This window comes from Castor canadensis, chromosome 5 (assembly GCF_047511655.1).
Source record: "Castor canadensis chromosome 5, mCasCan1.hap1v2, whole genome shotgun sequence".
Lineage (NCBI taxonomy): Eukaryota > Metazoa > Chordata > Mammalia > Rodentia > Castoridae > Castor > Castor canadensis.
The window spans coordinates 168,726,336-168,743,273 of record NC_133390.1 but is presented as its reverse complement, the minus strand read 5'-3'; the positions used below and the strand labels follow the sequence as shown (position 1 = coordinate 168,743,273).

Here is a 16,938-nt window from a genome sequence, read left to right as displayed (position 1 = left end):
TTGAATTGGTACTGTATGGAGAATGGAGTATAGAGTGAGGATCCAGAATGTGTTCAAGAGATGCACTGGTAAAGAATTTCAGTTGTCCAAACAAGAAGTTATGAGTGAAATGAGCATGGTGGTTAAAAGTGGATTAATTTTAGATGAGGATCTTCTAAAGTGTTGGATGTCAATGAAGAGAGAGACGGAGAAATAACCATTCCCAGGTGAATGACAGGGCAGACTAAAGATGGATGCTTAGGTATGGGAAAATAAGGAGTTCCACTTCAGACATACTTAATTCATTGCCAGGTTCTGCCATTTACCGCTGCCAACTGAACAGCTCAATGAGACCTCAGAGAGAGGGCTGGCAGAAGCCCAAGTAGCTACTTACCATTAATATGGGTTAAAGTTGCTCTGAATCACACTTCAGGAGGATGGCACATCTTAGGAGGGAAGACGGCACCCTGAGCATCACTAGCACCTGCTATTTTGGGAAGAGTTGAGTGCGGATGGGTGGAAATAGGGAGCACAGCATTCAGAATCTGGGGTTCTGCTTTCTGCTGTGTGACACTGGTGGTCACTCCTCTCTGGACATCAATATCCTCATCTATAAGATAAGAACAAGAACACGTGCCCAGCCAGAGCTATGGGGAAAAGACAGCAAATGTAATTTGTCTGAAGTAGAGTAAAGGCTTCTTTACTGTTATTACTGAAGATCCCAGCAGATAGTGTACTGCCCAGTGTGTGGGGGAAAAATGGGCCTCCACAGCCAGGCCACTGCATTCAATCCCTAGCGCACACTTCTCTCTTCCTTACTACCTTTGTATCCTTGAGCCAATTATTTAACTGGTCTGGACCTTGGTTTCTTTGTCCATAAAATGGGGATGCTAATAATATCCTCCTGTAAGGGTGCTGTGTATATAAAATAAATTAATATGTGTAAAGGACGGAGAGCATCGCCAGACAATAACAGTTTCTTCACATACACTAGCCACCATTTTTATAAAGACTAACAATGAAAAGCAAGACATGGTAGTTAGTACCTGTAATCCCAGCATTCAGGAGGTGGAGGCAGGAGGATGGTGAATTCTGGGCCAGCCTGGGCTGCATAATGAGACTGTGTGTGTGTGTGTGTGTGTGTGTGTGTGACAGACAGAGAGAGAGAAGAAGAAGAAGGAGGCGGAGGAGGGGAGAGGGAAGGAAGGAAGGAAGGAAGAAAGGAAGATAGATTGAGGATGTCCTGAACTCTGGTTAGTGCTCCCCAAAATACTCCCTTACTAAGTTCCCTCTCATTCACTTCTTGTTCATATATAGGACCTGCAGGTGGTGTACAGAACCATTAAGGTGTGGGGAGAAAGTGATACATATTAATAACTGCAGTCACCAATGTATTCACCCCTTGTAATCAGTTCTACACATCTTACATGGATTTTATTCAGGTCATCCTGGAAGCCTCCTCAGAAGGGACATGAGTTCTATCATAATTCCCATGTCACACAAGAATTTTTTGTTTTGTTTTGTGAGACTGAATCTCACTATGCAACCCAGATTGGCCTTGAACTCATGATTTTCCTGTCCCAATTCCCCAAGTGCTGGGATTACAGGTGTGTGCCATTATGTTCAGCAAGAAGTTGGGGTTTGTGGGGGGGGCTGGGGTTTGAACTCAGGGCCTTCACCTTGAACCACTGCACCAGCCCTTTTTTTGTGATGGTTTTTCTTAACAGAGGGTCTTGTGAACTATTTGCCTGTGCTGGCTTTGAACTGCTGGCTTTGAATCCTCCTGATCTCTGCCTCCAGAGTAACTGGGATTACAGGTGTGAGCCACGGATGCCTGGCCAGCAAGAAGTAATTTTATAGAGCACAATTGCTGGATTAGCAACAGCAAACAATTTTTCAGCACCTTCTATGTTTGGATAGAGAGCCAGGCTCCACAAAAGGCACCGCCATTCCTTTATGCAGCTTGGTGTGGTCCTGCCTTCCAGACCACACCTCCCCTAGTGCAGAAAAGCACTCACTCCTTCTTTGCTTCGTTGAGCTATCATTATGCAGAGCACAGAGCTACACCCATTCCTTTGACCCAGCTCCGGTTCCCCCGAATTCCCAGCGTCCTGCGCGAAAATAAGACGCTGCACCGACTGGAGAAACCAGTTCAGCCCGGCCCGGGAGAAAGCGAGGAGACCCCAGCTCTCGGCACTGAGAGCGTCCTTTGCAGCCCGGGGTTATTTCTCAACTCATCGCTGCCTTAAGGCGCAGCGCAGGCAGGGGCGCATGGAGAACCCCACCCGGACCCCTGAACGCGCGAACGCGTCTGACCTGGGCACCATGCCGCGGCCTCCGCTGACTGTGACGCTGACCCTGGTGCCCCTTGTGTGCGTCGTGAGCAACACCATGGTGGTCCTGGTGGTGGTCCGGAGCCGCCACGTGGTCACACCTACCAACTGTTATCTGGTGAGCCTGGCAGCTGCAGACCTACTCGTACTTCTGGCAGCCGCAGTGCCCACTGTGACTGAGGCGACGTCTGCCCGAGTTTGGATCTTCGGCCACGCAGGCTGCCTGGGCATCACCTACCTGCAGTACCTGGGCATCAACACCTCCACCGGCTCCATCACGCATTCACTGTGGAGCGCTACCTCGCCATCTGCCACCCTCTGTGCGCCCAGGCATTGTGCACCTTGGCGTGCGCCAAGCGCATCGCGGCAATGGTGTGGCTGGGCACTGGCGCCTATTGCAGGCTCTGGCTCTTCTTGGTGGACACGCGCGAGGCAATGTGCGACTACCGGTGTCACGATCTCTCTACCTGCCAGTGTACTTCCTGGACTTCGCGCTCTTCTACGCGCTGCCCCCCCGGGCTTGGCCACTGTGCTCTACGCACTCATTGCGCGTGTCCTCTTCCTCAGGCCGCTCCCTCCTAGTTGCTCCAGCTCTGTGAACCAGGGCGATCATGCCCGCCAAGCAAGCTTCTCCAAGAGCAGGAAGGGTACCCTCAGTTCCAGGAAGCAGGTAGGATCTCCATCCTCACCTGGATCCAGCTGAGTGGTGGGTGCATGCAGGGCTCTTCTGGAGTCAGATGTCTCAAAGTTCAAATTTCTGTTGTTCCGCTTAGTAAGCTTGTATGTTTGCAGGCATGGCCTCTACCTTCCTGCACCTCAGTTTCCACTGTTATGTTGTCAGAGCCTATGGCATTGGAGTGTCCAGAGAAATGAGCTAACACATCTGAAGTCTTAAGGATGTCACAAATAAACGCTCAATTAATGCTGGTTACTATTATTAAATTTCCATGCCTAGTGAACCTAGGCAGCTATTATTCTCTTTCTTCTACTAATAGGGGAACTGAAGCTCAAAGAGGTGAAGTGATTTTCCCAAGTACTTTACTCCATCTGGCACTAAAGCTCTCTCAGTGGACCTGGACAGGCTAACAGGGAGGGGTCTGAGTGAGGTGGGGAGAGAACCAGCATTTAGTGAGCACTTACTGTGTGTTAGATTCTGTGATTGTGCCCATTGTTATCCTTGAAGAAAGATTTAATATCTATTTGTATAGACAAGGAGATAGGCTCCTAGGGGATGAGGAGTGATGACCGTGACACAACAAGGTGACTGGGTAGGAAATTCACCACTGTCAGGACTGCTTAGGTGTTGTTCCCCGCCCCCCATTCCAGCAGTCTGGCTGCTCCAGGTTTTCAGCACTGTGGGTGGAAGGACAGTTCTCTGGGCTCAACTGGTCTTTATCCTCAAGCCTCCTGCCTCACTGCAGCTTCTGGGGAAGGGGCTGGACACCTTGCAGAGCTGGTGAGAAACCTCCATGCTGCCTCCCTGTCGGCCTACTATGGGGGCTCCTTCCAGCTGCTCCCAACAGCCCCTCCTGCTCATTCTGCTTTCAGGCACCTCTGCTCAGCCAGGTTTACCAGGATGGGGTGGGACGCAGGCTGACCAGATTTGAAATATTAATCTTAGGCTGTTGGTCCATTGCCACCATACACCCAGAACAAATGCCCCTTTCTCCCTCCCTCTCGCCTGTTGGCTACTCTGCTTACCTCAGCTCAGCCTGGCGGGGCCTGTGCTTTAGAGGAGAAACTACTGCTGGTAAAAAGAGGATTCCAGAGCTGGGTTCTAGGCCTAGCTTTGCTGTGTGACTTTAGGTAAGTCGCTTCATCAATCTGAGCTTTGTTTTCCTCCTCTGTAAAATGGATAATAGTGAAACTTATGACTGGTCCATAGTAAGTGCTCAATATATGGTACCTATTATTGTCTTTTTTAATAAGAGGGCTATGTGTGAATTGAGCCTTCTTTGATGCCTAAGAGAGCCCTCTAACATGCAGTGCACAGTTGCAACAGAGAAGAGGCATTAAATAAAACCAGAACATTAAAAAATTCAGAGTAGACAAGAAGAACAGCATTTTATATTTTCTGGGTATTTGCTAAGAGCCAGGCACTGGCCTAAGCGCTTAACTCAAGTTAGTATGTTGCATTTTTACATGACAATGTGTGCACTGTTATCATCCTGGTTTGACAGATGGGAAAGTGAGGTTACAGAGTTGGTAAGTGCCAGAGCCTAGATTTGAACCCTGGCAACCTGGTTCCAGAGCCCATACACTGCTCTTCAGTATTCACCAAACAAGACTTAAATGCAAGGAACTGAATCTGAATTTGGCAAAATGTGGAGTTATGACTAATAGGAAATTCCTGGGATTTCACGGTTTCTGGATGGTGTGTCAGTGCTGAAGTTCATTGACTTAGTTGGGGTTCCCTGATGCCCTCCCCAGTGTTAGAGATGTCTCCCAGATCCTCTTGACAGAGACCTGCTTTCTGGCACTTTCATTTTGAAATTTAGAAAACATGCTTTTGATGCGTGCCACCTCTGGGAGGGTTTATGTTGTCTGGGGCTGTATGGCTCTGATGGCTGAGATCTGCAGAGTCGGGAGGCAGGGCATACAGGAAGCCCAGGTGGAATTAGCAGAAGGCTTAGGAGAGAAGAGGCAGGATTAAGGAGAGTGCAGAAGTGAGCTTGTTGCTGGGAATGTTGGGGGAAAGGGACTGTTGGGTGGAGGGGTGGGGGCGTGCCAAGGACTGGCAGCTGGCTACTGCTAAAGCCCATGCAACTGTAGTAGAAGTAGCAGTAGAAGTGACAGTGGCAGCAGCTATCACCCCTGTGGTCCTTAGGACCTGCCTGCCTCTGTTCTGAGTGCTTTACCTGCACTGACTCTCCTAATCCTTACACCACCTGCACAGAAGGCAGTGCTATGTCTCCATCTAACAGGGGAAGAGTGTGTTAGTGAACTTGCTTCTAGGAAGTGAAAGGCCATCCAAGGCTTTGGGGGTGGATTGGAGCTGAGGAGGTTTCCCTGTGATAAATAACCTGAACAGGGCATGGAAGGATGCATAGGAGTTTTCTAGGTGGAGACAGAGTTGGAGGGAGGGTTTGCATGAGTCACAGCTTGACAAAGGTCAGATGCTCCATTGGCAAGCTCACAGAGAAGTCTGGAGCTCAGGGTTCTGCCCTGACACCCACGTATTCTTCTTTTCCCATCTTTCCTGGCAGGTCACCAAGATGCTGGCTGTGGTGGTGATCCTTTTTGCTCTGCTGTGGCTGCCCTACCTCACCCTGGTGGTGGTGAATTCCTTCCTGAGCCCACCCTACCTCAACCTCAGCTTCTTTCTCTTCTGCCACCTTTGCATCTACCTGAACAGTGCTGTCAACCCCATCGTCTACACCCTCATGTCTCAGTGCTTCCGCGAGGCTTTCCATGGGTTGTGTCAGTGCAGGCTGGCCAAGCCCAAGCTTCCACCCCAGGAGGACACCCTCGTTTACTGCAGTGTCCCCAGAGATTGTTCCCAGCATGGGCTGGGCTCCTAGAAGGAACCTGGGAGCATGCAGTCCAGTTGGAGAGGGGATCCTGGCACCCCAGGGGAAGGCCCACCACCATACCCCTCCTGAAACAAAAGGGTCTCTATGCTCTTGGGGAGAGCACAGCTGGAGGAGGGAGTGGTGTCTGCATCTGGTTGATAGAGGTGCAGATATGGTGCACTGCATAAGCCTAGGGGTCGCTATTCTTACATAAAGCCTAGATTGCATATTTAGCAAAGAGGTTTCCCAGCTCAATAAATATATAAATCCAAGAGAGTGACAACTTTTTATTATTTACACAAAAGCACTAGGTGGCTTAATAGAAGCCTGGGTGGGATTTGAGTAAGATCTTCAATTTGCAGAAATTGAGAAGGTAGGAGGACTTGTCAGAGATCTCTGGGAATCTATAGATCCTCTTCCTGGGAAACTCAGGAGCTTCTGTTTGCCAGGGTAAATACCAAGTGCTACCTCTCCCTGGATGGTGACAAGTGCTGCCTCTAACAGCTGGCTGGGGATCCGGTGCTGGCAATAGAAACTTCTCTAGCAGCCACTATGGAGGTGCAAATTGCAGTAGGACGCTGTGGGCCACTCTTCCTGCCCAGGGCATGGAGGGAAAAGCCAGAAACATGACTTGGTTGGAGAACACATCCTTCAAAAATGTCATCTTTAAAAACATTGAAAGCTACTATCCAGAGGTGACTTCTTAGACAATGGTGAAAAACCACATTATTAGTCAGGATAGGCCAGGTTTTGGTGCAATAACAAATGAGGCCCAAGCAGTAGCAAATCAGCACACAAAACTGTATCACTTGCTCCCACAACATCAATGGAAGAGAGAGTGTAGCTTCTTCCATTATGTGACCCCGCACAAGCCAGGGCACTTCAGTCTTATGGAACCAACTTCTCAATACTTGATTCCTTGGTCCCCAAAGTAAAGGAAGAGAGTCTGAACAGGTCTCAAACTGGTGGCTGAATGCTTCAGCCAGTAAGTGACACCTGTCACTTCAGCTAATTGTTGAGCAACAGGGCATCTTGGGAATCCCAAAAGATAGCAGGAACTGGATTTGGGTGGGATTTGAGTACTAGCATTGTCTTCCACTCAGTGTGCATGAAACCAGAGAACAAGTTACCTCTTCTGTCTGTTTGCCCCCAGTAGTAGGGCAGCAGACCCATGACTACTTGCCCAATGGTAGCATCTGGCTGGACTCCTAGGTGAACAACCCACAGTGGGAATCATCCCTTTCTTCAAGCTGCCAGACACTTCAGAAACCACCACATGTCAAAGGATGTGGAAAATCCCCAAGGTCATTTGAAGGTGTCCAGCTGAGCTGAGTGCTAAATCTCTGCCCAAGTGTGGGGTGGAGGGGGCTGAGTTTGAGATCATTTACTTTGAAGACTGTGTTATTTCCCACCCCACTTCATCCCTGTGGGTCCCCAGATGTGTCAGGAGCAGACTTGAGGCCTAAAGCCAATCAAGATGAAGGCAGACAGGAGCAGCCAGGGCCGTGTGAGGTCCAGGCTGGCCTAGGCAAAAAACTCGAGACTGCCTGAAAAATAACTATAGCAAAAAGGGATGAGGACATGGCTCATCCCTTATGAGATGGTAGAGTGCTTGCCTAATAAGCATGAGGTCCTGAGTTCAAACCCCAGAACTGCCAAAAAATAAAAATTAAAAACAAAAACAACAAAAAAGACAGCCAGGGCCCAAGGGTCCAGAATGGACCAGCAAGTGTGAATATGAAATATCTTTCACATCCTGTCAGTGTGAAAACAATTTTCAATCTGCCCTTCTCAAGAGATGCTTCTGGGCGCACACCTGTAATATCAAGAGTTTAAGGCCAGCCTGGGCTACACTGTTCTCTCTTTTGAGGAGCAACCCTAGAGGAAGAGTTTCACGTGCTCAGCTCCAGCAAGCCTGGGACCAGTGGGGAGAAGGGCTGAGCTCACTCTGGGAGCCTGCAGGAACCACCTGCTCTTCTGATTACTTCTGTCTTCCCCACTTCCACTTCGTGATGACCCCTCTCCTGAGCACAGAGCTCAGGTGCTCTGAGCATCTGCACCTGTCCTCCTCTTCCTCTGCTAGACTGGGAGCTCCTGAGAGCAGGGACCTTCATGGAGTCACCTTTTTAGTGCTTGCCATGGCCAGCAGGCTGCTCTGCATGTAGCACGTCCTCGGTAAAGTCATGAAGATGGCAGCCATCTGTCTGCTTACCACAGCAAAGAGGCAGTGCTGTGGAAATGTCCAAAACCAGTGGGAGTGCAGGCCAACCAGGAGCACTCAGCAAGACCCCCCGCCCCCAGTTTCCCAGGCCTTATTTCCCATCAAATAAAGTCTGAGGATGCATCTCAGTGGTAGAGTGCTTGCCTGGTGTATGTAAGGCCGTGGGGTTCAATCCACAGCACCACAAGTAACCAAAAAGGTGAATAAAGTCTAGGGAAGACTTCTGACTGCTGGGAAGACCTACCCAGGCAGTGGGGGAGGGGCAAGGTACCACTCGCTGTGGTGGGAGTGCAGACCCAGAATGGCCTGCTCCTTTCTTTTCTACAGAAGCCAGGAAATGGATTTTGTTGTACAATTTTTCTTTAAAATGTTGACTCTTAAAAACAAGAAAAAAATTCAAAGTAAATAAATAGTTTGCGTCTGCCGGTCTGTGATGTGTGAGGTCTGGCATTAAGATGCCCAAACCTGCAACTAGATGAGTGGGTCACACCTCCCCTTATGGCCTGGATAGGAGGGGCAAATGTTCATGGGCAGGGTGGGATTCTGAACAAGACTCTGAAAGGAAAACGTGGGTCGGGTTCACTCATCCAATCCACTCATTCAGCTCACATTCACTGAGCACCTACTATGTGCTGGGCGTGCTTCTGGATACAGGGAGCAACCACTCTCTTTTCCCCCTCTCTTTGTCTAGGGGATGGGGTGCAGCCATCAGCACAGGTTCACTGAGTCCAGCCAGCCCCACATTGCCTCGCCCTCCTCTCTTTAGATCTGTTTGTCTTAATGGCTTCAACCCTAGCAAATGTGCCCAGCTCTCAGAGGAGTGTCATAAGCAATTCACAAGGTCACATGGCCCTGGCTGCAGCTCCAGCCCAGATGAGTCAGATGGCATTAGGGCTTCTGTTCTCTTCCACCAGCCTCTCTCCCCTTACACAAAGGCATTTGCTTTCAGCCTGGTGCAGGTGGGACCTGGAGCCACCTGCCTGGTCTAGCTTGAAGCGAGTCCCCTGGCTCAACTTGGCAGTGTGGAGAAAGGAACTTGAGAAGCTCCCCACTTCCCATCATCTTCCCAGGCTCATTCTCCATAAGTGAATTCACAGTCGCACTAATTCATGACCTGTGCTTTTTCTGAAGCAGTGAGCATCGCCTTGTCCAGACAGACACTTTGCCAGTGGAGAAGCAAGTAACTAAGCTCTGATCTTCAGGGAGATGATGTTCTTCCCCTAAAAAGAGGGATTTGGGGACCAAAAGACCCAGCACAAGATGGAAGCATTGATAGGTGTGAAGATGGGGCAGAAAGGAAAACTAGGAAGGGGCAGGGAGGAGGTTGTCTTGGTGACCCTGATTGCTGTGTGACTTGGGCAAAGCACTGTGAGTCAAGGTGGGTCCCTTTGGGGTCTTCACTTACCATTCTTTAGAGCTCAGGAAAAATTCAGAGATTTCTCTCAGAATGGATTACGGTAAGAGGATGTATCATGAAAATAGCACACTTCAAATTGAGGGTCAGAAAGAGGAAAATGCATGGGTCCCTTTCCTACCAACTTCCCACAGAGAGGAGAGAGGGGCCTGGTGCCCCGCTGGCTCACAATGGAGGGCTGGGTCCCCATGGAGGGGCCCCATCTTCTTTGTTCTCCCTTCTTTTGGGGGTATACAACAGCAACTGCATTGGTGAAGGCACCAGGCTGAATGGATGGGGGATGTCCATGGTCACAGGAATTAGGAGCTCCCATCACAGCTGGGAATGCTGAGCCCATAGGGAGGCCCAGCCCCTCTGCTGGGGGAAGAGAACCCTGCTAAGGGGGATCACTTTCCCTGAGTGTCTTGGTCTGTCCCTGCTGCTGTAACAAAATAGACTAGGGCTTAAACAACTAAAATGTATGCCTTGTAGGTCTGGAGGGTGGGAGTCAGTGTGGTCAGGTCTGCTTGAGTACTGGTTTCAGGCTGACAACTTCTTGCTGCACTCTTACGTGATCAGGATGGTAGAAAGAGGGCAAGAGAGCTCCCAGGGCCCCTCTTACATGGACACTACCCCACTCATAAGACCCCATGAACTTCCAAAGGCCTCACCTCCTAATACTATTGGGAGTTAGGATTTCAGTATATGAATTTGGGGTGCACAAACCTTCAGTCTGTTGCTGGACTCCATGTCCAGGCAGCCCCAGGAGAACCAGCAGAAACACTAAATTGTTCTTTGTGCGCCATTTGTAAAATGTGACAGGTGCATTCAACAGCTGTATTCAAGAACTAGCCTTAGACATTTTATTTTCACCATTCATTCATTCACTCCTTCATTTTGGTTACTGACTCCTAAACATTCCTTTACATAGGCAAACCATCACTGTGTAAGTCTTGCTAGCAGGCAGGTGTCTTCTCACTAAGGAAACTTGAAGAGCCAGCTACTCCCTCTCTCTGCCCCTGGCACCTGAGCATGGACCATGTGACTGGACTCAGTCAGGTGCCTCTGCCCAGGACCTGACTCTTCAACAGCTGTTGCACACACAAGGAAAATTCTATTTATGCTGGTGACAGCAGCAGTGGTGCCTGTCACACAGTGACCATGGAGGCAGTGGCAGCTGCATGGCACCACTCTCCAGGGGCAGCAGTGGAGCTGGCATCCTCCTCAGATGGCCCCAGGGCTGAGTCCTGCCACCTAGCCTGTCTTGATTTCTACCTGCAATTTAACATGGTTCTGGGAACTTCCTAATTAGGTGCCTAGATTTCATAATACCCTTGTTCAAAAGTCCTCTTTTCTTCTTGTGTAAGCAGAGTTAGGGTCCATTGATTGCAACAACAATCCCTGGATGTGTCTGAGACAGTAACCCCCAACATGGTTCTGGGCTCTGACAAGTTAAGTCACAAGGATCCTCTAATGCTGAGACTCTTTTCCAACTGCCTACTAGTACTTCGACATGGGTGACCAATCTGAATTGCTCCTCTTCCCCAGAGACCTCTTCCACCCACCCCTACCCCTGGCTCTCAAACCATGGCAGCTTCCTGCCCCCTTTACCCTTCATAGTCTATCAGTTACTGGGGGCAGGGAACCATCTTTCCTTCTCCATTCCCTGGATCCTTGCCTCAGCCTCCCCTCTGACCTCCCTTCCTCCAGCATCTCCTGCTCTTCTCCATTTCTCCATAGACTGACCATATCATCTGAGGGCACTTGCCAGGTGTCCTTGTGACCATGAGATTAAAGGTGAAGCCAGATCCAAAGTCAAAACGCTCACACCATTCCCAAACTGTATGACTGTATTCCGGTATTTATTACTGTAGCAGGGAGGAGGATCAGAAGAAAACAGTCTAGGCCTGAGTCCTGAGAAGGTAGCAGGGAGGTAGGGATGGCATAGCAGAGAGATAGAACCTAAGAAATCTGAACATGAGGAAGGTCATGTAGCACCAGGGAGAGGAAAGCCACTTAGCATTAGGATAAAGTAGCCAATAAAATTAAATATAACCATACATGGATTAGACCTTGCTTTTTGCTTCTGTAACCTGCTTACAAGGGTATATGAGGTGAGACCCCTTTGTTCTCAGGGCTCAGCCTTTGGACATGAGTCCACTGAGTCTGTGCTGGCACAATAAAATGTTGCTTCCTGCTAATCTGCCTCAGAGTCACATATTTCAGCTAGCAAACTCCTGAAACATTTCTTGGGGGCTCATTATCCAGACTGCAGAGATGATGAGTTATCACCTCCCTTGTCACCAGGGTACACCTCCTCAGATCGCTAGGAGGAGATGACACCAGGTGCCAATGGACACCTTCATCCAGAGTGGGATTCATCCTTCTGGTGAGTTGGGGTGAAGGCCTCGGATGCACAACGGAACCCAGTGAGGTGCAGGAACCAGCAAGGGGAGGGGAGCACCGATAATCAGACTCATAAGAACCAGGGTTCATAGTCAGGCCTGCCCCAGGAGGCAGAAGGGGAGATTGATCACCTCCCAGTGAGACACCCTAGTAACCCCCTTTTTTAGGGTGAACCATGTCTCTCAGTTTTGGGGAGCAGTATGGAAGTACTGTGCTGTGTGAGAGTATATGAAAATGTGAGCTGAACGCAGCCCAGCTGCAAAGTGAGTGAGGAGTTCCCTCCCGCTCTGTCTCTGTCTGGCAATCTGGTAATGGGAGGAGATAGGTGGAAATCAGAGTAAAAACACTCCCTTGGAGTGTATGATTAATAACTTTAAAAAGAGATTTAATGGAGACTATGGAGTTAAATTAACTCCTAACAAGCTAAAGGTCCTTTGTGAAGTAGATTGGCCTGCTTTTGGTGTAGGATGGCTCCCAGAAGGGTCACTAGATTAATGGAGTTTACAGAGTAATTATGTTTTTAAAAAATACCCTAACACCCAGGAGAATGGAAAAAGCCAAGAGGCTAACACTGGTCTTAAAAAACCAGACTCTGTTGTTTATTTAAATGCAGGCAGCAATTCATTGGGCAGACTGAGGAGAAATCAGAGTCTTTCAGTCTTGATGGGTAGCTTTGGTGCCCCAGTTTGCACATCTTCACCCAAATGGGCACCCTGAAGGAGACTGAGGCACAGCACTAACTGAGCTCTTACAAAATTAGCACATGAAGGATGGAATTGCACTGATACATAAGATCTGGTCTGACTTGAAAGAAAAGGAATGTTGCAGAAGGGTTGTGAATGTAGAGAGAGGGAAGTGGAGGAATGGAAACAAAATTAGGATGAGGTCTTCATAAATGAAGTGAGGGGACAGAGAAAGAGAGAGGAGAAAGCAAGAAAGGGAAGAGAGAGAAAAAAAGTAAAATGTCATAAAATGTTTGGAGACAGAAAAGGACAAGAGGTTTAATACACTCCTTCAGTTGAGCTTTTTATGTTTTAAAAATAAAGAGTAAATAAAAAATAATTTAGGATTATTAAAATATGCCAGAAATACTGAACTTGCTGACACCTTTACTTCTAGGGAGCATAAACAGGGAGAACCTACCTAAAAGGGTGGGAAAAGGAGCAACTTTGGCTGTTGCTGGTAAAAAAAACCAACAACAACAACAAAAACTGTAAGCTTGGTGCAGTAAGCTTGGTCTGATATTGAGACAGTCATGAGATGCTTATGTTTCCCTTGCTAATGGCTGTCAGATTATGCATCTATCTAATGGTGTGCTCACAGTGTGTGTGTGTGTGTGTGTGTGTGTGTGTGTGTGTGTGTGTATGTGTAAGCATTTTCAAAATGGTTCTTAAACTGCTGCTATAAGGTTAATATAACACTCAAGGTAACAAAAAAACCCAAGATATTTGTTCCAAAGATCTCTGTTATAAACTGCTTAGGCTTCTTACCATAAATATGTAAACATCTTGAGAACAGTTCTTATTATAGAATCAATGTAAAAAATATTATTCTGTTCTGCTGCTACTTTTTTAAAAACACACATTATCAAACTCATTTCAATCAGGTCTCACTAAGATGCATGCATTCAGGGGTTAACACTCCAGCTCAGACCAGAGGAGAATAAAAAAAAGAAGAAGAAAAGCAGGGTTGGGGGGCACAGCCTGCAGCAGAAATCTTGGAATTTGGGTAGTTAAAGAAATGACTTTCACATGTTTCGTTCTGCCATAAATACAATCTGGAATTTAATTCTCTCTTATAATACATGGATCTATTAACAAATGGGCTTTTTATAAATTGCTTTTATACAAAAATAATTTCAAGGTTGCTTTCTTTCTTGTTTTTTCATGCAAATGTAAGTCTCAAAGTTAAAAGATTTTATGAGTAATTTTCAACAAGTAACAAAAATATATAAAAAAGTATTAAGGATATGGTTTTTAAAAAATAAAAGGTAAAAAAATACTTTTAGATAAAAAAGGATTATACAAAAAATAATAAAAAGGTTTGTCCTCAAAATTGTCAAAATAAAAAAAAAGAAAGGATAATGACAAGCAACCCCAGAGGGTACATATTAAGTTGTCATAAAGAGATAAATGCTTATGAAAGTGATTAAGTTGACCAAAATCTAAGAGTTACATTAAAGATTTTATAAGGTCAAAATTTAATGTATTAATGTTAAACTAAAAATCTAATTCTCTAAGCTCATAGCAACAAGGCTATCTTTAAAATATTGTATTGTTCTTAATAACATTTACAAAAAATTGTCTTAAAATGGTTTTTGTTTTGTCAAGATAACTGTCAGGAATTTTTGGTGCTATAGGTTAATCCACAAATTTGGCAAGACAACAAGAGTTTATTAAAACACAGGAAAACAAGAGCAGCTGAGCACGGGGAGAACTGCTGCACTGATGTGAGAGTTAAAACAGATTTACTTATGTAAAACAAAGCCAAAATGCACCCTCCAGATAGGATTAAAAAAATCAAAAAGGAGCACTACACTGGAAGTCAAGACCTCCAGTTTTTATTGGACTCAACAGAGTGGAGATGCTAGTCTTGCTCCTTCCACATGTTGGATGGAGGGAATTTTTGCCCTGGGATGGTCAGATTGGGCCTGTTATTTTAGGGGGGCTCCATTGATGACAGGTTGGTGGGATCCTGCTGTATGTCATGAGTTATATGTAAATGTCAACAATCTGGGATGTGATCCCTTATTAAATTTGAGCCATGATTCTTGGCCACTATGTTTCCTAACTCCACACTTAGTCCCCATAAATATTTACCTGTGTTCTCTGGTGATTTTTGTCAGGGTTTTAACTACTAAGTTAACTGAGTCATGTTTATTTAAGAGTTGGTTTATGTTGGGGTTAACAATGAAGACAGCCATGTTAGGACTAGACTCCCTTCCCCTTGCAGACAGTTTACCTTTATCTCCTTGGATAGATGCCAAGGACAGTTGGACAGACAGTGACCTAACTACAACTTATCTTTCTTGGTTGCCTGGCAACAATATCCCTTAGTGACCTTCCTGGTACTTTTCCACTAGCCCACTCTATCTAGCTCAAGCCTGTGTATGACAATGGGCTCTAGCTCTCTTGTTGGGGTCTCCCTCCACAGGGCTCCTGCCTAAACAGTAAACCCTGTTCTGGTGTTTGAACTGTCTGTCTGCCTCTTCTATACCTCTTATTTTCTAACAGTTTATATAAAACTTTCTAGATGACCTCATGGTTAAACAACTGTTGTCTTGGGTGATTCTATACAGTTGGTACCCTATATGTATCTGTGACTGGGCTATTTGGGTTTACTAAAACTGTTCTTTCCCCCTACAACTGATAAAAATCTAAGGTTTTACTTCAAGAACACTAAACTAATATGTATATATAACCTCTATAGAGCTGTGATGCTGCTGCTGGTTCCTGTATATTAAATATATTTATGTTTTTCAAGTATAACAAGCCTTCTAAAATACAAAATTTAGATAAACACAGTAACAAAAGGCTAATGGTACTGATATACTGTTCTGTTAGTTGCTAAATTGTCCATCAGAATTTTAACTATGACTCTTAAGTTTTTGTCATTACAGTTCTGATCCTTCTGGGGCATTTACAATCAAGTCCATAAAAAATGACTCTAATGAGTACTTATGGGTCAACCAGGTTAGTTTTTTAGATGTCTGTCTTTGTTAGATTTTATTTTGTATTGTCCTTGTTTAGAAGCCCACTACCTAAGAGCCACTCCTTCTAAGCCCCTTTGTTGCTTAAATTTGGCCAAAAGGGTCCATTTGGCATTGACTCCCACCTGATCTGTTTGTTATTGCCCCCCTAATATGGGACCCAAACCAACCAAATAAACAAAATCCAGGAAAGAATGACCAATCAAGAAAGATCTTCAGTCTACAGCCATACCACCCTGAATGTGCCCAATCTCATCTGATCTTGGAAGTTAAGCAGGGTTGGGCCTGGTTAGTACTTGGATGGAAGACAGATCTTCAAAAGAGACTGCTCAGAGAGAAGCAGTTTGGAGGCAAGTGGGGGAATGCCATCAAAGTTCAAATGGAGTCACTGGTGCCAGACCTCTCAAAAATAACCAATGCCAAGAGGATTAAAGAAATGGTTCTTATGCATGTGTGGCTATCTGGCATTAAAGCCCTTCCAGACACAAACTCATATTTTTTTAACAGGGTCTTCTACTTAAATAGAGACAAAATAACTATTTTTACTGACTCTAAACATGTCCTTTGATACTTAAAGATGGTGGTTTTAACTTTTTAAAAAAAAACATTTTCTTGGACATATATACTGATAATATATTGTTGCCATGGTAATTCTACTCAGTTAAAAATAAATAAGTAAATAACATATCCACCCATGAAAACCCCACTGGAGGGGCCCTTTTGTTGTTATCTTGTCTAGTACTCCCATTGCAGTTAAAGTAACAGTGATTGCTCCTTGGATCCACCACAGACGAGTCAAGGCAGCTTCTCTCGAGTGGGAGTGCATCCCTGATCCAGCTTCACCATGCTGGATCACCCTCCAGAACCTGAGCACCCTCCCTCAGCAGGACTCCGCTTCCCAGGAAACAACAGGGGACCAAGAACAGTGGGTCAACAGCCCTGCTCCAGTCACCCACTGGAAGCTGACTAGTCTACACATGGCAGAAGCTTGAGGAGTCAACTCTCCAACAGGACGAATGGGCTGTTTTTCACACCAGTTATATCACTGTAATGCATTGTCACCCCTTGCCTGTATCTGTTGCTGTAGTTCTCACCCTAGTCTTCGCCATAGGCTTGGCAGAAACCACCCCGCTGATTGATCTCACTGTGAAAGGTTTTTATTTGCTCTTTTCTATCCTTTTGAGCAGGATGCATATTTACTATTTATGGTTACTGATTTGGGTTAACAAAGGACAAAATACACAGCTCTCCTTCACAAGGGGAAAGCTGCCCCTAACTGCACCCGTGGCACCTGTAACCCTGTAAAGTTCACTGCACTTAAGCCATCTCATTAAACTCAGGAAAAAGTAATTAGTATAAAAATAGATTAAAAGGGTCTTAACCCT

The 16,938-nt window shown here is 46.3% G+C and overlaps 1 pseudogene; it reads left to right on the top strand.

The window, feature by feature from the left end:
• The first annotated feature begins 2,165 nt into the window (after nucleotides 1-2,165).
• Nucleotides 2,166-6,037, top strand: LOC109689259 (thyrotropin-releasing hormone receptor-like; annotated as a pseudogene).
• Nucleotides 6,038-16,938: the final 10,901 nt, after the last annotated feature.